Consider the following 23,204-nt stretch of genomic DNA (forward strand, 5'->3'; position numbering starts at 1 on the left):
GCGCCTTTGTAATTCACTGCAATAATCGGCATTTTCCATCTAGCAATAAATTCTATTTTTTGAATCCTGATAACATGATTTACAACAAAAGACTATTTAGCTTAATGAATCTGAGAAACAGTCTGGTCAAAACACTTAGTGAAGCCAGATCGGATTCCCACCAGCACTTACCCCAGACAAGAGGGTACAAGGGGCGTGGCACCAAATGCCAAACAAGTCACATTACCCAATTTTTTAAGTTGCCACGGTCTCCTCAAAGGGTTTCTTTTGCCAGGTGAAGCAATCACTGTCCAGGGCTAAGCCAACATCCTTGGGTTCCATCTAAATTAGTTAAAATTCACTCGGTGGTCAGTTACAGATCCTTTGAGGCATTTTTGTTGTTGTTCAGTCCTGAACACTTGACCTCATTTCCAAAACAAAATTCCTTGGGCAATGCTCCTGAGGTCTCCCTCCCCTGGATGCCTTACCTACTTCCTTGACCTCTTCAAATCCTACCCACTGTCCATCTCAAGGCCCAGCTGCCCTTCCGCAAGCCCACAATACCTACAGATCCATCATTCAGCAGACACTCTGTTGACAAATAATAAATGTGTAACAGTGACAACAACAAAAACCAGCCAAGGGGGCTTCCCTGGTGGCGCAGTGGTTGGGAGTCCGCCTGCCGATGCAGGGAGCACGGGTTCGTGCCCCGGTCCGAGAGGATCCCACATGCCGCGGAGCGGCTGGGCCCGTGGGCCATGGCCGCTGAGCCTGCGCGTCCGGAGCCTGTGCTCCGCAACGGGAGAGGCCACGGCGGTGAGAGGCCCACGTACCGCAAAAACGAAAACAAAAACGAAAAAAAAAAAAAACCAGCCAAACTCCACCTTGACAAAGCTGTACCCACACGCAGTCCCTACCTCCTCACCACCCCACCCACCAGCAGCCTCCAGCCCACTCCTACGCCACGCCAACCGGCACCCAAACTGCTCTCGCTGAGGTTGCCAGCGTCTTACAAGCCTGTTCCACATGACGTTGCACGGCTGATCCTCTTCCCTCCCTCCTTCTTAAATACACTCTTCTCTTGCCTTCTGGAAAAATCCACTCTGCTGATTTCCTCCCCTCCCCAGCCACCCCTCACCCCCCTCTGTGGTTTCCTCCTCTGTCCAGGCCTTACTGGACAGCTCACAGCCCGTCAAAGCTAACTTATCCAAAGCAGGCTCTCAGAGGCCACAGGGCTTTTGCACGTGCTGTTTCTTCCACTCGGAAGGCTCTTTCTCTCACTCTGCAGCAGGCTAGCACCATCCTATACACCCTGCAGGTCTCCGCTGAGACCACAGGTCCTCAGAGAAATGCTCCCTGACACCTCAAGCTAAATTAGCTTCTGTGCTGTTCCCTCTCACACCCCTACACTTACCACCATTGATAATTCTGTATTTCACGGTTTCATACCGCCCCCCACCAACCACAAGCACCTTGCCCCCTCCAGACCGTACGCTTCATGAGAACAAAGGGCCTGGCATTGTTGGATGCAATATTCTTTGGGCTTTTTCTTCTATTTTACATACAAATAATTAAGTGGATTTTGCCAACATGTCTATAAAATATAACAGTTTGAAATATAAACACTGAAATATAAACACTTCCACAAAGCAAAAACTGCTGTTGTTGTTATATTGTTATATCACAACATGTTATATCATGTTGTTGTTATATGTTATGTTGTTATATTGTTAGGTTGTTATATCACTGTTTTGCAGGTTAAGGAACCGAGACCCCAGAAGGAATGGGATCCAGTTATAGTACCCTACCTATAGGAAAGGGACAAAAACTATAAATGTATTATAATTGTATAACTCTAACCTGATTTCTTCTCTGGAGGAAAACAATCATCCAGAATATATTTTAATTTCAAATAAAAGTACCTGGCTAGATTAGATGCATTTCTGAAAATAGGTTTTAAGCCTCTGTGAAACTGCTGTGAAACTGACATACCCCACATATTCCAGACACTTAGAAGGCTAAATATAGTTTGCTGAGAGGACAAATATGTGAAGCAGGGCAGTTCAGGAATCACGCCCCGAGGCACTAATAGGACTCTGCTTCCATGCCTCTCCTGACCCCGTTACCCACGGGATCCCCATTACCCAGAAAAAAATGCCAAGCTCTCCCAAAGTTTGCATTCTGTATTTTATCCAGTTTACATGTGCATGGAAAGAAGCATCTAACTGGACAAGGCCCATGAGAAGCCCAGCAGCCCCTCCCTGCTCTCACTTCCCAGCTCCCTGAGGGCAACCACTCCCAGTTCTTCACTGGTTTTTTTTTCCCATTTACCTCCACTTCTCCGGGAACATGCTGGTACGACTGCTTCTTCAATCTTCCATGCGGGCATCGGCTGGCAACTTCCAGAAGTGGAGGATGTATCCCCCCGTTCACTCAGCAACCCAACCTGCCATATTCCTCACTTAGGCAACAGCCTGGGTTAGACCCCGAGTCGATATTTACATTATTGGAACGATGTAAACATTCGTGCAAGCTGAGCTTTGTAGGAAAAGGATGAAACCTTTCCTAACCTACACAGCTTTTTACGTTCCCTGGAGTTGACAACTGTCCTGGAATTCTTGGCTGATTCAGCTTTCTATGGGTCAAGAATTCACCCCCAAGCTCTACCCTGGTGAGCGGATGTTCCTCCAACACGTGCAAGTGCAAGCGTATTCCCTGCTCTATCAGTTTCTCTTCTCCTAGGAGTTGTCCTGGAGCCTCCGCCCTGCTCCTAGCTGGACTGAGGACCAGAAGACTCTTATCTAAGGCTCCCCCTTCACCATCATCCCGGAGATTCCCTTCTAAAGATTTCTTCTTAAACAAGTAACAAAAAGCACAAACTATTAGAGGACAAGAATGGTACATGTGGCCGCATGAAAATTAAGAATTTGGTCCTTCAAGAGACCCACGGCAAAAATACAAAGCCCAGGCATGGAGTGAGAGATTTTTCAATACATATAATTGAAAAAGAATACAGAACACATAGACACATGTGCATATGCACACATACACAGACACACACACACAGCTCCTAAGATAAGAAAAAGACACAAACCTTTCTCAAAAGGCAAAACAAATACTTATTAGTAAACACATAAAAAGATTCTTATCCCTATGAGGGAAACACCATCTCGGTGGTTCTCAGATACTATTTTAATACCTACTAGATTGGCCAAAAGTAACATCTCTGACAATGTTCACAGCAGCACTATTTGTAATAGCAAAACAACAGAAACTAGAAACCCAAATATCAACTGACAGGAGAATGAATGAATAATCAATCAATAATGGTATATTCATTCAATGGGTCAGTACCCAGCAATGAAAATAAACAAACATGGTTACACGCATCAGCATGGTTCAATGTTAGAGAAACACAATTATACATATAAAACCCGTAACTATAAGGGGGGGAGGGGGGCAGAAAAATAAGCTTCGGAAAAAATACATAAAGTATGATTTCCCTTGTAAAGAGTTTAAGAAAAAAACATACAAAACTAAACCATGTGTTGATTAAGGATACATATAAATGTGTCAAAACTATAAATAAAAGCAAGGGAGTATTAACACATAATTCAGGATATTAATGCCCACAAGGGAAGGAGGGTAATATAATCAGGAAAACACACAAGAAATCTCTCAAGCACTGGAAACATTCTAAATATTTTTTAGTAACAGCCGGTGGGTATGATATTACTTACACTTTACATTTGCATTATATGCTCCTATGCACATGAAAGATTTCATAATTTAAAACTTCAGGCAAACTATCATCCCATTATATTTGAATATCCATTCTCTACTAGTAACTATTTATTCAGAATAAAACCAATCACAAAGTACAGTACCTTTTCCTAAGGAGACCTTACTGGGTGGGGGCTGTTTATTTTGCTGTTGATCTCTCTTTCCTTTTTTTTTAAAGTTAAAAAAAAAAAGGAAGCAGAAAAATAATAAAATCTAATGGTTACAACACACCCACCAAATGTTCAAGAATATTAATGACTCAGATTCGTAGAGCTGTGTTAGTTGGCTGGTGATGTGCTGGGAAAATCATTCTGGGTCTGTACAGGATCATTTCCATAAAGGTTACCAACAGGGAGTTCTAACAGCTGGGCTGGCGCAGCTGACAAACCACCTCTAATCCTTACCAGCACACAGGGCGGGTGTGAGAAATAGCAATAACAACCCTCTGTATCATTTACTCCGTTTACTTCATAACTTCCATTTTCAGGATCATGCGAAACATTTCTCAACCTCAAAGGCTCACGGCTATCAATTCTACGTGGGCATCCGTGTATTCACTAAATACATATCAACAGTGCTCCAGCGACAGTGACAGCATGGATTCCAGTGCAGGCGGCACAGTGGTGAGGGACACAGACCTGGGACCTCCCTTCTGGAGCTCAAGGTCTGGTTTGCTCACAGATAAAGCCACAAAGAGCCACATCACAACAAACAGTGGTCAGTGTTATAAAGGAAAAGTAGAGGGCGGGACGAGAGGATGGGGGCAGGGGGTTCCATGTCCAAGCAGCGGAGCTTAGGCTGAGACTGGAAGGGGAGGTGTGAGCACCCCAGGCAGCGGGGACAGCCCGCGAAGGCCCAGGAGAGGAAAGTGACCGACAGTGGAGGGTCTTTGCTCGAGAGTACAAGGCAGAGGAGAAAGAGCCTTAGAGGTGGCGCAGGGGTAGCTCACGCGAGGCCCCAGGAGCCGTGCAAGTATGTTCAGGGCTGCTTTTTAATGCAATTGATTAAAGCTTTACAAAGTAAGGGGGAAAAAATCTGTGCTGGAAATATGATCAGATTTACTACTTTCATTTTAAATAAATCCCTCCTTGATCCAATGCTGCCAGAATATGGCTCAAGTAAATGAATTCTTTAAACGTTCCAAGCCTCCCAATCGTTTTCAGCTCTTCCTAAAGAGCCCCAATTAAGCTGAAATAGCCTTCACTACCCACACATTTGTACCTCATATTATTTCCCGGAGTGACACAGCCCGGGCCTTGTTTGATTATCTAGTTACAAATGCATGGCCCTTATTATGTTCTCATTAAATGCATCTGTTGGGAACCCCAAAGCTTTTGTTAATGGTTTATCAGCCCTTAGAGATAACACCAGTTATTTTACTTATATAAACCTTCTGATATATGCTCCTGGAATCAAAGTACTTCCGTTGTTTGTGATTTCTTCCTTGTGCTTCTAGAAAACAAGACCAAAGTATGTAAGACTCTAGAGCCAATATGTGGGGAGTCTGCACAATGCAACAGCCACCCTGTTGAGACCAAAGGGGTTTTGTTGGTGGCGGGGATGAAATCCACCAGCAACTTCAGCTACCTGAGCAGGACTCCAGCTGATGTCAGGCGGACTAGCCAAGAAAGGCCACACTGGTGCTGGGCTTCACCATTCCAGCAACGGAACAGACTCATTCTGAGCAAGCTTTGGGAACCCCACGGGAATGCCTAGATGAAACTCCCCCAGTCATGGGGACACTGTTCCAAAGGCAGGAGACGGTTCACCCTGGGTACAGCCGGCCACTCACACTCAGTTCCCTTTATTTACTAGGATTTAATGTGGTCAAAGACCCCCTGTATCCAAATCCTGCTGGCACAAATTGCTATTTAAATATTTAATCTTCTAATTACACTTAGTAAATCCTGCACTAATAGATAAATGTTGCTTACATCCTTCACTACAATGCAAACTACTTTACGACGCTTTTGTTCTAAGACGCGCTCTTGTTCTTCGGTTTTTTAAATGTTACTTTGCTTTGCTTTTCTTCAAACCTACCAGGTGACAAGCACAACTAAGCCCTTCATGTATATTGTTTATTTTCATTCTAACCCTTATTATAATCGGAAGCCTTGTGCATTGCTGATGGGAAAGTAAGATGGGATAGCCAGGGTGGAAAACAGCTTCTAACTCTCTAAAGTTAGGTTTTGTCTGTGCCTTAAGGCAGAGTTATAACGAAGGCTCAAAGAAGCCAAATAAACCGGCCCAGATTTGTCTCCAACAAACTTATCTTGACTCCAAAGCCCATGTTTTCCACTTCCACTCCATACTTCCTCCCTTGACCCTGTTAGAAAATCGGTTAGCCCATAACTGCCACAAAGGCGGCGACAGGAACAGGGGCCAAAGGGAAACACTCTGAAAAGCAGAAAACATCAATATGTGATTTAAATTATAACTTTTAAACTGCCAGCCTCTTTGGGGAAAGAACTGCAAGATTATACAGGAATGTGCGTAATAAAACACTGAAAAATAAATAAAATCCTTCAGAGGGGCACATTTGGGTGGTGATATTCAGTCTTCATTTTTTTATTTTTATTTTGTTAATTTATTTTTGGCTGCATTGGGTCTTCGTTGCTGCACGCGGGCTTTCTCTAGTTGTGGCGAGCGGGGGCTTCTCATTGCAGTGGCTTCTCTTGTTGCGGAGCACAGGCTCTAGGCGCACGGACTTCAGCAGCTGTGGTGCACGCGGCTCACGGGCTCTAGAGCGCAGGCTCAGCAGTTGTGGCGCACAGGCTTAGTGGCTCTGCAGCGTGTGGGATCTTCCTGGACCAGGGCCCGAACGCATGTCCTCTGCATTGGCAGGTGGATTCTTAACCACTGCACCACCAGGGAAGCCCATCAGTCTTTAAAGTTTCATTCATGCTGCTCATTTTAAGTGCATCAGAGACCCCCGGGGGAGGGGGCAGTGATGCTAGGTGCCCTTCGGCCACCACCTCCCAAAGGCTAACTGCTCCCACTCTGTTCTCCAGAGCTGCACACTTTTTTTTTTTTTTTTTTTTTGCGGTACGCGGGCCTCTCACTGCTGCGGCCTCTCCCATTGCGGAGCACAGGCTCCGGACACGCAGGCTCAGCGGCCATGGCTCACGGGCCCAGCCGCTCTGCGGCATGTGGGATCTTCCCGGACCGGGGCACGAACCCGTGTCCCCTGCATCGGCAGGCGGACTCTCAACCACTGCGCCACCGGGGAAGCCCAGAGCTGCACTTTTATAAGAAATATTCCCACAGGCTGGAGACCGTATCCAAGGGAACACTGTATAACTTCACTTCCTCCCTTCCAGGGCAGCAAAAATCACTGTCAGGGGAGTTGTGGAAACATCTTACAATACTGTGTTCAGCCACACCATGTTCAAACTGGAAGCGAAGGTCACTACCTTCCACCACCGCCTGCCCCCTCCCCAGCCCAGGATCTCCTTCTCAAAGAGGGTCGCTGGGGCTGGTAATTGAAGCCACCTGAGAGGCTGGTGCCCCGCTCCTTTGCCCTCAAAGGAGAAGCTACAAAAATAGACAGGAGGTTTCAATTCCCACCGACTCTCTCCAACTTTCCGGTGGGTCAGCCTGCAGGTACACAGGAAGCCGAGAAGAGAGAGGGCATGTTTCCTGGCCCATGTGATCAGCTCAGTCTGAAAGCTGGGCCTCCACACCCACCCAACTTTTGAGAAAAAAAAAAGTGGGCTCCATCATTCATGCATGGACTCAACCATCTATTCATTCTACAAATGTTAACTGAGCATATCTGCAGTGCTAGGCACCATCACAGGTAAAATACCTGCCCTCATAGACCAGACCATTTAGTAAGGGAAACAATGAACAAAATTAGTATTTTGTATATTAGAAAGGGCTATGGAGAAAATAAACCTGGAGATGTGTATAGGGGTGTGTGTGTGTGTGTGTGTGTAAGCAGGAGGACAAATTACAATCCTCAGTGAAACAAAACCTTCTATTTCTGAGGGTGGGCAAGTTTTCAACATGTCAGATTACTTTAAACGCCAGTGGAGACCTCACATTTTTAAGCCCATACTACCTAATCTCAAACTCAGCATCGCAATACAAGAAGAGACACTTCCTTTTACTGCTCCTTTACATTTTATCTCCAGCCCTCTTAATCATCCTCTACTTGCTTCTCTCCAAAGAAAAGTCTAAAACCATTCAGAATGCACACCCATTGATTTCACAGATAAACTCAGTTGAAGCTTTAAATCTTTGAAATAAATTGCTAAACATCCGCCAAATTAGAATTCTATGTCTTCTGACAACCGCCACCAACATGGAGCTGGCCTCTGTGTCACGTTTTGATTTTACAACATTCGTAAGGGCCCCAGTAAGACCAGCCATCGGAGGATGTGGTAACAGGGTTGCCTAACTGGTACAGCCATTGGCTCCCCGGCTAAATGTCCAAAGGTGGAGGGTTCAGCTGCCGTAAGGGATGCCACCCTTTCACAATCAGCAGGAGGTTCTGAGTCTCCAAGAAATAAAGCAAAGTGCCAGGGGTCTTTTTGTGGGGAATTTTCCTCCCTTTTTTGGCCAATCTTACTGCCTTCAAGAATAAGAAAATTGGGCTTCCCTGGTGGCGCAGTGGTTAAAAATCTGCCTGCCAATGCAGGGGACACAGGTTCAAGCCCTGGTCTGGGAAGATCCCACATGCTGTGGAGCAACTAAGTCCGTGCGCCACAACTACTGAGCCTGCACTCTAGAGCCCGCGAGCCACAACTACTGAGCCCATGTGCCTATAGCCCGTGCTCTGCAACAAGAGAAGCCACCGCAAGGAGAAGCCCACGCACCGCAACGAAGAGTAGCCCCCGCTCGCCGCAACTAGAGAAAGCCCGGGCGCAGCAACGAAGACCCAACACAGCCAAAAAATAAATTAAAAAAAAAAAAAAAAAAAAAGAATAAGAAAACTGTGCATACTCACAGCAAGCCCAACACCAAAGTAAAGCCCAAAGGCACAGGTGCTACAGCCCTGCTTGATTGTGGAATGCAGCAGGAGTGGGAGCATGATTTTGAGTCCATCTCAGACAGACTGGACCTCAAAGCAGGCTCTCCAGAAGGGAAGGCGTCCTGAACCTCCATCAGGCACGGGATCCGAGGCTTCGCCCTCCAGGTCTGGACCAGGTGGACCAGGTGGGGCGCACCCGCTGTCACCTGGACCCACCTCCCCTTCTGGATGGTAAATAACCTAAAGTCCTTCCCAAAGCAGCCACAGGAGGAGCGTCCCACAGTCAGTGTGCGCTGAACTAAGTCAATGAACGTTTGCTGGACCGACGTTCCTTAAGTTTCCTGTTTCACAAATCTTCAAGCCCTGTCCTCACCCTCTACTAAAGGAGACCATTTATAGGCCAGGTGCTGTGTTTAATGCACCAAAGATTAAGATACACAGCCTTCAAAGGACTGGGGAGATGAACCCCTCCTCCGGCCTCTTCGCCTCTGATGAGCCCCACAGGTCGCCACCAACCTCCACTTCCCAAGAGCCCAGGCACTAACTGCCACTGTGCTGCCCAGGGGGCCAGAGGGCCCACCCAACCTCCTACACTAACTCCCCCACTCAGAGTTTCAAACAGCTCGCAGAGCAGGCCCACCTGCTGCCCACCTGTTCCCCATGATCACCATGACCACAGGTCACCCCACCGCCCCTTCCATCCGGAAATGCCACCAACTCCGGCTGACTCCTTGAGGCTCGGTGAAGTCTCTACCCTCCCTACCAAATCCAACTGCCTGCTTTCCGGCCTCCCAGTTCTAAAGTATGGGAAGGGTAATGCCCTGGCACTTGGTTGTGCCCTTTCAGGACGTATGAATCGCATTTCCCCGTAGCCTTTACTCCAGGAGGGCCTCCCCCAGAATAAACAGGCAGCAGTCACCGACAATGAGCCAGGGACCCAAGCTCGTCCCCTTGGTGGCCGCCCTCTCCCCGGCCTTGGTATAAGGAGGGACAAAATGGGAAGACCTAAAGTCCCTCTTAGTTCAGATTCCAAAATCTGAAATTCCATATAGCTTCCCTAGATACAACTGGAAAAGGCTCATATTGTTCCTCTGTTGACCTTTTAAACAGGTGTCCCAGCGAATATGCAAGTTATCCAAAGGCCTGATTTGCAAAGAGTTTTGGACCATAACTTTTAGAGGGAAAAAATGCTTTTTTTTTTTTTTTTAAATACATTTTACAAGCCTGAGTTTTTTTCCTCCTTTCATTCCTAGGAGGAAAGTGAAGGGATGGAGGCGGGGAACCGACCTGCTCAGTTCTGCTATTAAGATCACGAGCTCGGAATTCGTACCACCTGCGTTTCTCCTCCGGGCGTGGAGACGGTCCCAGGCCCGCCCGGCCCGCCCCGTTCACCCGCCCGACAGTCCCGGATTGCCAGAGCCTCCCGAGCTGCGCCCCGCCGTGGGCCGGCCGTGTGTCCCCAGCCGCGACACCACCTGGAGCCTCGGGCGCGTCCAGATGGCCGGGGCGCACCCGCTGTCACCTGGCCCCGCACGGCGACCCCGCTCCTCCCCGGGCGGCCCTCGCTCCAGCCGGCGTCTCTCCTTCGCTTCCCGAGCCAAGCCTGGCCTCCGGGCGGTCACCGGGCCAGGCGGCGAAGGCACCTGCCCCGCCCGGGAAAATGCACGAGCCCGCAAGTCCCTTCTGCCACCACCTCGACGGGAGCTTGCAGGAGAGAGGCAGGAGAAAGGAAAACAAGCCCGAGGGAGGGCCGGCCCGGCGTCTCCCACAAAACCGCCACCTGCGCCGCAGCCCCGGACTGGGGCCGCGGGCCCGGCGGGGAGCGAGGTCCGGGCCCGGCCGATGCGCCCGCCCGCCCCGGCGCGCCCCTTACCCGTGAGCCGGCCGCCCCCCTCGCCGTGCCCGCGGCGCCGCTGCAGGATGAAGTAGCAGCTGCTCTTCTGAGTCACCCAGAGCTTCAAGGCGTTCTTCAGCAACACCTCCTCGGGCTTGAGCCACATCGCGGAGGTCCGGCCGCGCCCGCGGGCCCCGGCTCACATCGCCCCGGCCGCCGGGCCGAGCCCGCTCGGGAGGAGGAGGAGGCGGCGGCGGCAGGGAGCGCAGCCAGCCGGCGCCCTGCGCTCGGGAGTCCGGAGAGCGCGGCGGGCGCAGCTCGCCCCGCGCAGCCCGCGCGCAGGCCCCGCCCCGGCCCCGGCCCCGCCCACGGGTCGCCGCGCCCCGCCCATCCCGCCGGCTCCTGCGGCGCCGCCAGGGTTTCCGAGTCCCGGTGGCTCCAGCGCAGTTCCGGAGTGGAGGGAGGAAGTCCAATCCCGGCTGCCGGGCTCCCCGCCTCTCCCCCTGCGCTCGCGGGGGGGCGCCGCGGCCCCTCTCCTCTCCAACGCCCCTGCGGGGAGGCAGCCCGGAGAGCAGGAGGAGGAGGAGGAGGCGATGGTGAAAAAGACATCTTGTTGTCCCAGAGGCAGGTTGCCGACCTAGGGCATTTATCTCTGGGGGGACAGAATGCACCCCAGGAAATCCAGGTGTGTTTGGAATAACACGGCACTTAAAATAACAAGAAACGTTTTTACAAATAACCAAAAAGCAGCGTTAAAAGCTAAAAATTATTTTCTGATTTTTTTAAACGCTGAGCGTACGTTTTCCGTGATCTCACGAGGGATCCCTCGGAGCTGCTGAAGAAGCGGCGATGTTGTAGGACCCTGCGGCAAAGGTTCACACCAAACTCAACACTGGACGCCCCTCGTGGGCACAGAAGATGCCGATATTAGGGCTCCCCTGCAGGTCCCCTACCCAGGAACGAAACAAGGCACGTTGGTTCTCAGAGGATTGAAAAGCTGGGAAGTATGGAGTAGGTGATAGTAAAGAAAAACTATAGCGAATATGCAGGTAGGGCTTTAAAAGTGAGTGTTTCCTCAAAGCGTGGTGGAAATAGACACGTGGACGCTGGCCTTGAACAGCTGAGGGGGCCTCCCAGGCGTCTCCTCAAGGAAGCAGTTAAATCCAACATCCTAGAAAGAGAGGGAAAGGAACTCCAACATGACCCTCGCGTTTTGACAAAGGGACCCCCTGACAACATGTGACTTAATTAGGACAAAACTGAAGTAAAGCTCCCACAAGATTCCTGGGAACTGAGTAGAACTGCTTCACTGGAGGCCAAGGAATCTGTTTGGAGAGGATCAGAAACCCGCATCTGACCCAGCAGGTGAGAAGCCAGGTAAGAGCCCTGTGCCCAGGACAAACGGGACAGCCCACCCAGGGGGCAGGGGCAGCTGTGGTCCAGAACTGCAGGCCATGGACAAATATCCCCTGAGCAAAACTGAGGGAGGGAGTCAGCTGTTCTCAGGGGGACTTGGGTACCGCAGAGCACTCAGGGTGGGCAGGGATGGCTAGAAAATATTCCTTCCAGAAATAGTTGCCGGCACCCACCCCCGACCGTCAGATGCGCTGCCAAGCCCTGGAACTGCGGACATGAGTGGAACAGGGTTCCCTGCCCTGAAGGACTCTCAGGTAGGAAAGCAGGCACAAAGTGTCATGGGCGTCATGCTGGGGACAGTGGGGTGCACAGAATGAAGGGTCAGTTCCTCTGAGAGGGGACTGAGAAAGCCCCACAGAACAGCAGTGGTTTGACTGGGGCTTGGAAAATGAACGTGTTTGGCACAAGGTCAAGTCGGGAGGGCAGGTCTGGTGAGCGGATCAGCACATATGTCTTTGTGGTTTAGGGCATACCTCTAGGGACAGACAGCCCTAGATCAAATCCCATTCCTGCTACTAGTTCACTGTGCAACCTTGACCTTGGGCAAGATAGGAAACTCAGGGAGTCTCAGTCTACTCAGCTCTAAAATTGGGATAATCATAGCACCTCCTTTATAGGTACTATCCAGTGTATAATATATGCAAGTGCTTAGAACAAACATAAACACTCAATAAATGTCAGCTATTATTACTAAATGTACAGAAGTTCTTGGAAGTGAAACAATCCGCATATACACTCACCCATATTTTACCCATATTTTAAACATTATTAAGCTCTTATTATCTGCCAGATAGTAAATATATAAACTATATGACATTAAATCACAGAAAGTGATCTATGAAAGCAGCTGGGAGAGGATGGAAAGGGTCCTATGGGGTATGGTGCCCTGACCTCTCTCTCCTCCCACCCATGAGGCTCCTACCTGTGCCCGTTAGCCAAGTCAAATAGAAGCCAAAAGGCAAGGGAGCCCAGGCGATGCCGTCTGCAGAGATCGGGCTCCTGGGCACAGGACAAGGTGAAGGTTGGAGAGGGGAACTGGAGGGGCCAGTGGAGAATCATCCAGCACAGGTGGTAACAGCTTCGCACTGTCACTCATCTCTGGGCACTCGAGGTGTTAGGAGTGTCCCCCAGATATCTCATATGTTGAAGCCCTTTGGAAATAGGGTGGAGAATCATCCAGCACAGGTGGTAACAGCTTCGCACTGTCACTCATCTCTGGGCACTCGAGGTGTTAGGAGTGTCCCCCAGAACACTCATATGTTGAAGCCCTAATCCCTAGTATCTCAGAATGTGACCTTATTTGGAAATAGGGTCACTGAAGGTGTAATTAAGTTACAATGAGCTCGTTAGGGTGGACCCTAATCCAGTATGACTGGTGTCCTTATAAAATGGGAAATTTGGACACAGACAGGCACAAAGGGAGAACAGCATGTGAAGATTACATGTGAAGATTGGAGTTAGGCTATCATAAGCCAAAGAACTACCAGAAGCTAGGAGAGAGGCCTGGAACAGATCCTTCCCTCAGGAGGAAGCGACCTCGGTCTCGGATTTCCGGAAGTGTGAGACAGTGTCTGTTGTTAAGCCACGTGGTTCGTGGTTCTTTGTTATGGCAGCCCTAGCAAACTCATACAGGTGGCTCCCTAGTCTTGCCCACGCCTGCTCAGTCGCAGGTCTCTTGAGTCGGGTTCTGTTTCCTGCCAGGACCTTGACTGATGCCAGGAGGGTCCCCAGCACACACAGTTCCTCAATATGGAATTCTGGCTGGGCTACTCACATAGCTGTGCATATGCATTGGGAGCAAAAGGGGTGTGGTAATCTGTGACATAGAGCGGCCACAGGATTACTCAAGTGAGCACTGGTGGCAGTGTGACGGGTAGATGGAGGACAAGGCGTGGAGGGCCGTTGCTGCTGTTACACTGATTGCTATGACGATGATGATAATTACAAAGAGTGTAGAGTGAGATGGCTGTTTCTGACTTGCCCTGAAGAGTTTTTTTTTTTAAATAAGCATGAAGTTTTAAATTTCAACCTCAAGATACGGATATGGTGACATTCAAAGAATCCTTTATAGGGTACAGCTGCAGGACACACAAGGGTCATCCTCAGATCCTAAATATAATTGTTCAGGTTACAAAGTTGTTGCAAAGTTGCAGGGGGGGGGGTTCTTTTTCTTTTCTTTTTTTTTTTTTTTTTTACTGAAGTAGAGTTGATTTACGATATTGTATTAGTTTCAGGTGTACAGCACAGTGATTCAGATAGATAGATATGTTCATTCTCTTTCAGATTCTTTTCCCTTTATTGCAAAGTTTAAGTGTTCAACCTCAGCAAATTCTCTTACTAAGATTAGGACACTGACCAAGAAGGAGCAGGACCGTAGATTGTGATGGGACTATTTGGGTGGACACAGACAAAGTGATAATTACGTGATGCCATAGAGGTGTTAGCTAATGCTACAATGGCCATCATATTGCAGTATAAATGTATCAAATCAGTATGTTGTACACCATAAGCTTACACAGCGTTTTACGTCAATTATATCTCAATTTTTTAAAAAGTTGAATGCAGAAACTCAAAGAAATGAAGAGGAGACAGAGAAGAACAGAATTAGAACATAAACTGACAAAATTATCCAAAACATTATCAACAAAAGTTATTAACACAAATGTGTAATAGAGAGACTTCTATGGTGGTCCAGTGGGTAAGATTCTGCACTCCCAATGCAGGGGGCCCGGGTTCGATCCCTGATCAGGGAACTAGATCCCACGTGCATGCCGCAACTAAGAGTCCTCATGCCGCAACTAAAAGATCCCACATGCCACAACTAAAGATCCTGCGTGCTGCAACAAAGATCCCGCATGCCTCAATGAAGATCCAACATGCCGCAACTAAGACCTGGTGCAGCCAAAATAAATAAATATATATATATATTTTTTTAATGTGTAATAGAGAAAACAGATAAACCCAAAAGTTGGATATTGAAAAATTAATACAGTCTCTAGAAAGACTGATCAATAGAAAGAGAAAGAAAGAGGGAGGGGGGGAGGATTCAAAATAGAGCTTCATAAATGCAAATAAAAAACATAATTGTAGGTTCTAGAAACGCTGAACAAACAGTACTAATGTATTATTAAATTTTTTTAAAAAGCTGAGCTCCTGAACCCCAAGCCTCCCCTGCCTACAGAAGCAGCCCCTCTTCCCCTGTTTAAGGAAATTAGCAATCACTGACAAGAAGACCTTTCACCTGGGGCCTTTGTCGCCCATTTGGGTGCCCGTTCTCAAAACCTGCCCACACTGCACCTCACTGGCTCCAGGCCCATAGCAAGAATAAACTCCCAGCTGAGCCAGCTGAGCCCAGAAGAAAATTGCAAGGTCTGCTGGGGACGAGGTGGAGGTAGATTATACACCAAGGAAGTTGGAATATCTTGCCCATGTGTATTGAGAGGAAGCTGAGGGTCATGTATGGGAATGGAATCTACAGTGTTACACCAAGAGGGATGAAATGTAAGGTTGGATTCAGCAAGATTTACGAACGGATATACACTCACTCGGGACTCCTGATGTAATGTGTTATATTCAGCACATCTGAGTGGCTCTAAGGTTTGATTCCTTGGTTTATCGAAGCCTGGATTTAACAATGGCCTAAATTCAATGAGGATGAGATGCTAAAACTTCTCTGGCATATTGTAGACTAAGGAAAGGGTTTGAAGGCTTAGGAGATTAGAATGTTTGAGTTGATATATGCAACCTACTCAACCAACACCCCACAAGCATACCATACCCCTGGCCATCAAGACCACCACCCTACAACCACAACATGCATCTTCATCAAGACATTGAGAAATGTGGGAAACTTCTCCTAGTAACGGCAGTTAAAGACCAATCCTCCTGTCAAAAACCGCCATAAAAGCTGGACAAAGTATTGTTTTTAAATCTGTTTCTTCAAGTCATGAGAGAACTACTATGGCAGCAAAGGACTTGAGGTGGCAAGAATCTGAGGAGGTGAGCCAGACATATGATCAAGTTCTTCCCCTCTAAGTGTTTGCAGATTCCAAGTGGCAGCTCGGAGACTAAGAAGCCAAGCACACCTTCTGGACATTTACAGGGCCAGAGAGATCAAAACTGGAGTTAGGATCTCCAAAGCATTACATCCTCAGAGTGGAGAAGAGCCAGAAGAAGACAAGCCTTCACAAAGACTAGACCTGCCCAGCCCACAAGCATCCCAATGCCTGATTCAAACGCCTCCCCCAACCCTAATGACCCACCAGGAGCAAAAGTAAATTCTCCCAACAGATGATAACACCATTCAAAGACTCACTTTTTTTCCATGGTCTTTCATACTCCATATTCAGCATCAATACATTACCAGGCATAAGAGGAAACAAGACCACATGACTAAAAATCAAGAGAAAAGAACAAAATCTATTAGTAACAAATTCATGAAATAGCCAGATATTGGAGTTACTAGATACAGAGTAGAATATATGTAAATAATAAGTTCAAGAATTGCAATGAAAATATAGAGAATTTCAGCAAAGAAGTGGATATATATGTATATATATATACACACACAGGTCAAATAGAAATCCTAGAATGGAACAATACAATACCTGAAACTGAGAACTCCACACATGGGTATAACAGTAGATCACACAAAGTGCATTGGTGAACTGGAATATTAAAAGAAAATAGCCAGAGATTTCTCCCAAGAAGATATGCAAATAGACAATCAGCACATGAAAAGATGCTCACCATCATTAGCCATCAGGGAGATGCACATCAAAGCTACAGTGAGGTACCGCATTGCACTCACTAGGATGGCTGTAATTAAAAGAAGAAAAAACATGGACAATAACAAGTGTTGGTGATACTGGAACTGTCATACATTGCTGTTGAAAATGTAAATGGTGTAGCCACTTTGAGAAACAGTTTGAAAGTTCCTCAAAAAGTTAAACATGAAGTTATTATTGACCCAGCAATTCTACTCCTAGGTGTATATACCCAAGAGAATGAAAACATTGAAGACCTATGTTCTGGATTCCCCGGGTGGTGCAGTGGTTAAGACTCCGTCTTGCAATGCAGGGGACGCCGGTTCAATCCCTGGTTGGGGAACTAAGATCCCACATGCCACGGGGTATTACTAATCCCGCACGCCGCAACTACCGAGCCCGTGCTCTGGAGCCCACGCACCACAACTAGAGAGAAGCCTGCGCACCACAACGAAGAGCCCACTAAGACCCAACGCAGCCAAAAAATAAATAAATAATTTTTTGAAAAGAAAGAAAACCTACGTTCACACAAAAATTTACATGAAGGTTCATAGCAACATTACTCATAATAGTTAAAAAGTGGAAACAACCCACATGTCCAACCACTGATGAAGAGGTACACAAAATCTGTTATATCCAAACAACAGAGTATTATTCAGCCATGAATGAAGTACTGGCATATGCCTCAATGCAACATGGAGGAATCTTGAAAACCACTATAAAAAACGAAAACCAGACACGAAGAAGCACATATTATATGATTCCATTTATATGAAATGTCCGGAATAGGCAAATTCATAGATATGGAAAGTAGATTAGTGGCTGCCATGGGCTGCAGGGAGGGATGGATGGGAGAAATTCAGAGTAACTGCTTTATGGGTACAGGGTTTCCTTTGGAGTGATGAAAATGTTTTGGAAAATAGGGCGATGCTGGCCCAACATTGTGAATATACTGAAAACCACTGAATCGTACACTTTAAAAGATAACTTGTAGAAAATGGATAGTAATACAAACAATTCTTGTCCAAAGCAATGCAAATAAACTTCAGTCCATAGAGATACCCCCTCTAGGATATTAATCAGTTTTGCATGTTAGCAAATTCACTGCAGCATTCTTGACTAATATCTGCGTCTGTACCTATTTCAGATTCTCCTTTGAACTAGTCTTAACATCTTACTGGTTTCATCATTAAGTAATGAGTTGAATAAAATTGTTGGTCTGTGTTCATTTTATGTTTGCAATAAGAGGTATGCTTTTAACTTTTTGAAAATTATACTTTAGCAGTTAGAAGAAGGGGGATGTGATTGCTAGATGCTGAAATTATTTCCCTATAGTAGAAAGATGGAAAATGGAGAGAGAAGTTAAGAGAAGAGGAACTTCAAAGATACTTGTGCTCCCCTACACAGGACACAAACACCCCACTAAATATACTCCCTGGCCTTAAGAAAAGATGCTAGTCCCTTAGTCTAACACCCTTGGCAAAGCATATCTGTAGATGCAGGCCTGGTCTCTGACACATGTCTCTGCTCTGAGAGCACCCAAACCCCAGTGGCCGTCTCCTCTGCTCTGACTGGCTGTCTGACAAAACATGGGGACACCGGCACAGAAGCGTGCCCTGCCGTGCAATGATGGGCATTAAGAAATGAAAGCACGCCACTCATCCAAACTTCATCACCACGATTTGCTTAGATTTTGGGTCAGGTTATGGTTAGAGCTAGGGTTTTGTCAGGTGACTGACCAAATTGGCCACAGGTTTGTTAAGAAACACTAAAAGCCTCTTCTTCAGGAGTGGAGGGAAGCTGCATGTACACGTCCGTCTATGTCATCATTGCTTCTGCTTGGGGTTGGCTCTGGGCTGGGAATCCTGTCTGGACCCCTAACCCTGACTCCTATGTCCCTGCCAAGACTGCCATGTGGGTTTCCTTCTGACCTCCTCTCTTGCCCCTTGATCTTCCCTTCACACGTACAATGGATAAAAACTGAAAACGAAAGAGGAATTGGAAATGAAAAACGGAATATTTCAAGACTTAGACCTGAAGCACTGAGGAAATCCTAAGAGAACATGTTTGGTTCCTGTTCACAACCATGCTATTTAATTCTTAATAAAATTGTCAGTTTTGTTATCTATAATCCTCCATTAGTTTCCAATTAGATACTAAATGTAATAGTTTAAAATTTTTAATCTAAACAATATATGTTTGTGAAATTACTGATTTTCTTTTGAACAGTACTTCGGGTCCTCCTATTTGGCTTGACTGTCAGCTCACATATTTAGCTTCTCCAAATCACGACTTTGTTTCCTCCTGGATCAGGAATCCTGTGAAGGGTGGCCCTGTCCTTTAGGGCATGGATTCTATTTCCACTCCTGACTGCCCATTTGATCTTAACATGCAGTGAGAGTCCCCCCCGTGCTTGTCCGCATATTCCTATAACACTGCCTTCCGCCCCGTGGGCTCAAAGCCCTGCTCACAATCAGTCACAGAACAAGTTCTAGATCACTTAAGTCAAAAAACATTCAGTGAGATTGTTCAACAGGCTAGCGCTGTCTGGAATTCCTGGGATGCAAAGATGAATGAATTTAATATCTGCCTCCGTATCTTACCAAGGGGACATTCCCCCAAGGGAGAAAGAACAGAGAAGGAGGACCGCTATGCATTAAGTACAGTGCTTGCTGTATTTCCAATATCACTCATTTTTCACAATAAATTTGAAAAGAAAGTAAAATCAGTCCCATTTTACAGATGAGGAAACTCAGGCCCATAGAAAAATTTAGTACTTGCCAATAGCACGCATCTGGTAGGCGGCAGAACCAGCATTTGTTCCTAGGCTTTTCTGAATCACAAACTAACACTTTCTCCGTTAATGTGCACTTAGTTGATTTCAGTCTGATTCATAGAAGAGTAACATCACTTTTTTTCCTTACCATTACTTTCGACGAAGACTAGAGCCATCACCCGAGTTCCATGGGCTTCAAAGAAGGCAGACCTGGATTCCAAATTCTGCTTCCCCGCTTCCCAGTCGTGAGACCACAGGCAAGTTCCTTAACCTCTTACAGTTTCCATTTCTTGATTGGAATATGCGCATCTCACTGAGATGTTACAAGGCCTAAATGAGGTAAGCTAAGTCTCACACCTACCACAGGGCCTGCCCCATGTACATCTTCCAAATGGCAACTGTTATAATCACCTCTGGGTTAATCCCATCCTGGCCCTGGCCACAGGTGCGACATCTCTTTTCTCTTCCTGCAGTTCTGAAGGTGCTTTCAGGTGGTGAAAACATTCTCTCAGGCACAGGGGAGCATAGAACAGCAGAGGCCACTGGACTCATTTTTCACTTTTAAATCCAGGAAAGGAGGTTAGTAAGTCACAAATCATGACCTATCCACATGAACTACTATTGAAAACAGACCTCAGTCAGTGTGGTCATACGTAACTGGTAGATTCTTTTTTGGTAAATGTCAGTAGCCACCACTGGTTTGAGATAAGTCAGGGCTGAAGGTCCCCCCACCCCACCCCAGCCCCATACACTTAACAAAAGTTAATTTGTTTGAATGGAAGCAAGTCACAGACCAAACGCAAACATGTATTGAACATAAAAAGAAAGCCCAATATAGTCCTACACCGTGTTTTGGCGGGGTGGGGGTTGTTTTCTGGGGTTTTTTTGGCTGTGTTGGGTCTTCGTTGCTGTGCGTGGGCTTTCTCTAGTTGTGGCGAGCAGGGGCTACTCTTCATTGCGGTGCATGGGCTTCTCATTGCGGTGGCTTCTCTTGTTGCGGAGCATGGGCTCCAGGCACTCGGGCTTCAGTAGTTGTGGCACGCGGGCTCAGTAGTTGTGGCTCGCGGGCTCTAGAGCGCAGCCTCAGTCGTTGTGGCGCACAGGCTTAGTTGCTCCGTGGCATGTGGGATCTTCCCGGACCAGGGCTCGAACCTGTGTCCCCTGCATTGGCAGGCGGATTCTTAACCACTGCACCACCGGGGAAGACCCTACACTGTGTTTTTTGAGCTCCCTAAGTCTCAGGTCTCACTGCACCTGGCATTATATGTTAATGTCAAGACAAAACCACAACCATGTCCCAGAAGTAATTTCCTGGTTGACATCAGTCAACCAGAATCCTCTGAGTCAGAAGTTGGACATAGGACCATTCAGTTCAAGCCTTAGATACCGTTCCAGGGATGAGAGGTGAAGGGCTTGCTAAATTTTAGCCAATCTATCTCTCAAACGAAACAAATGTCAACTATAAAATCACTTTTCTAACACCCATTGGACCAATTAACAAATTCTCTGTTGTGGATTAGAGAGAAAGACAGCTGGAGTGTGGCATTTGATTATATGCTCCCTAGCCACCCCTGGAGTGTGTATTTGTGCTTAGAATTAGGGTGTCTGATGCTGTATCTAGAGTGAGGATTAAAATATACATATATATATATTTTTTCAAGGTAAGTTACTGCCAACACTACAACCACTGTCTGCCCTCCAAGGATCACAGGACTCTACGGATCTGTGGCTTAGTTAGAATACAGCCATCAGGACTTTGCTGGCTGTCCAGTGGTTAAGACTCCACGCCTCCACCGCAGGGGGCTTGCGTTCGATCCCTGGTCGGGGAACTAAGATCCCTCATGCTGTGCTGCGTGGCCAAAAAAAATAAATTAATTAATTAAATAAAAGCAGCAGTTTAAAAAAAAAAAAAAAAAAGGAATGTAGCCATTAAAAGCACCCTCTTCAGGGACTGGTGCAGTGGGAGGGTCCTGGCATCTGCTTCTAGACCCTAGGACAGTTCATCTAACCTCTGCTTGCATTTTCCCCCCATGTCTGTACTTACATAAAGAATGTTAACATGTTTGGAAAGAGTCCAACCAAATACAGCTCACGTCCATCTCCTTAGAAATTCCCCTCGTAGGGACTATGCAGCCTCAACCAGATCAGACTGTTCTCCCTGGAAAAACAAGGCACAAGAATGAGGCCAAAAGAGACAGGAGAACTAGGGAGGGAAAAGTAAATCTTATGTTCTTAGCTCTTTTTGCATTTCAAAAAAAAGTTATAATCGGAGAAATTGTATCAAATGGCAGTGCTTATGAGTCTGCACATGTGCCCACGAAAATTACACAGTTAGGAAATGTACAAAGGAGCCATGTCCTGTTCCAGATGCTCTCCCTACTTTGCAACTGGTTTGTTTCATTTCTTTATGAGACAGAGAACCTATACTAATAACCCCCACAAAATAGATGTTCCTTTCATTTACACCACAATAGTATTAAATCAAAGGACAAAGCCTTGAAACACTCTAATGAGCTCTGAAAGATTGCTGATCTACATCTGATACATACTCTGCCTTCTATTTCAATAATAAGCTTCTTAGTAGAAAGAGGACTTTGATGAATTAGAAGAATCTCCATAAACTAGAATCCTCCCAAGGTACAAATTATACTGTTCTTGCTAAGTCCCCAGGATTTGGCTTAAAAACGTTTTCTTTGCATATTCATCCACCACTGGACCAATAAGAGTAGGGGTCCTCCTCTTATCCTGGCATGATTTCTGATTGTTACTCACTAGATTACATTGTGAATCCCCCTCTTTCACTTCATCACCACTATTGATGTTAACAAGGCCCCACTTTCAATGAAAGCTAAAATTTAAGGATTTCATTTAAAGGGTATAGCCCAACAAGCAAAAAAAAACCTTTGCTGAGGCACATCATCCTGCTCTTTCAGAGGACCCAGGGTAAAAGTAAGACCCTAAAACCTTCCAAGGAGGAGAAACAGATCACAAACAAAAGAGGAGGAATCAGAGCAACATTACACTCCCCAACCACAACACTGGAAGCTGGCAGACAGTGGAACAAAACCTTCAGAAATCTGAGAGAATGATTTTAGACTAGGAATATTATACCCAGCCAAACTATGAATCAAGTATAGTGTGTTAATCCAGTAGAGACATGCTCAAATATTTCAAAAGCTTTGCTTGCCAAATATACTTTATCAGGAAATACTGAAAATTGTGAAAAGAGGAAGGAAATGGGAGCCAGGAAGTAGAAAACTCAAGAGAGGGGAGTCAAAGGGAACTCTCCAGACAAGGGTCAAGGTGGTCCCAGCACAGCAGTCCTGCATGGTGCAGGCAGCCCAAGGCAGCAGGACACTTATGAACCTAAGGACCATCATCTGATTGAAAGGACCTGGGTTGAGAGGAGCTTGATGGCTCTGGCAGAGGGTTTGAGAAAGAATTTACATTGAACACCTAGAAAACTCAGCCATTTTTTAAAGTTAATTTTTATTGGAGTATAGTTGCTTTACAATGTTGTGTTAGTTTCTACAGTGCAGCAAAATGAATCAGCTATACATATACATATATCCCCTTTTTATTGGATTTCCTTCCCATTTAGGTCACCACAGTGTGTTAGGTAGAGTTCCCTGTGCTATGCAGCAGGTTCTCATTAGTTATCTATGTTATACATAG

The 23,204-nt window shown here is 46.6% G+C and overlaps 1 long non-coding RNA gene across 1 annotated transcript; it reads left to right on the top strand.

The window, feature by feature from the left end:
* The first annotated feature begins 11,051 nt into the window (after positions 1-11,051).
* LOC114487412 (uncharacterized) lies at positions 11,052-19,778 on the top strand. The gene is made up of 3 exons (XR_003682485.1): positions 11,052-11,948; positions 12,141-12,241; positions 19,695-19,778. It is a non-coding gene; the product is annotated as an uncharacterized lncRNA (long non-coding RNA).
* The last annotated feature ends 3,426 nt before the right edge of the window (positions 19,779-23,204 follow it).

This window comes from Physeter macrocephalus, chromosome 12 (assembly GCF_002837175.3).
Source record: "Physeter macrocephalus isolate SW-GA chromosome 12, ASM283717v5, whole genome shotgun sequence".
NCBI lineage: Eukaryota > Metazoa > Chordata > Mammalia > Artiodactyla > Physeteridae > Physeter > Physeter macrocephalus.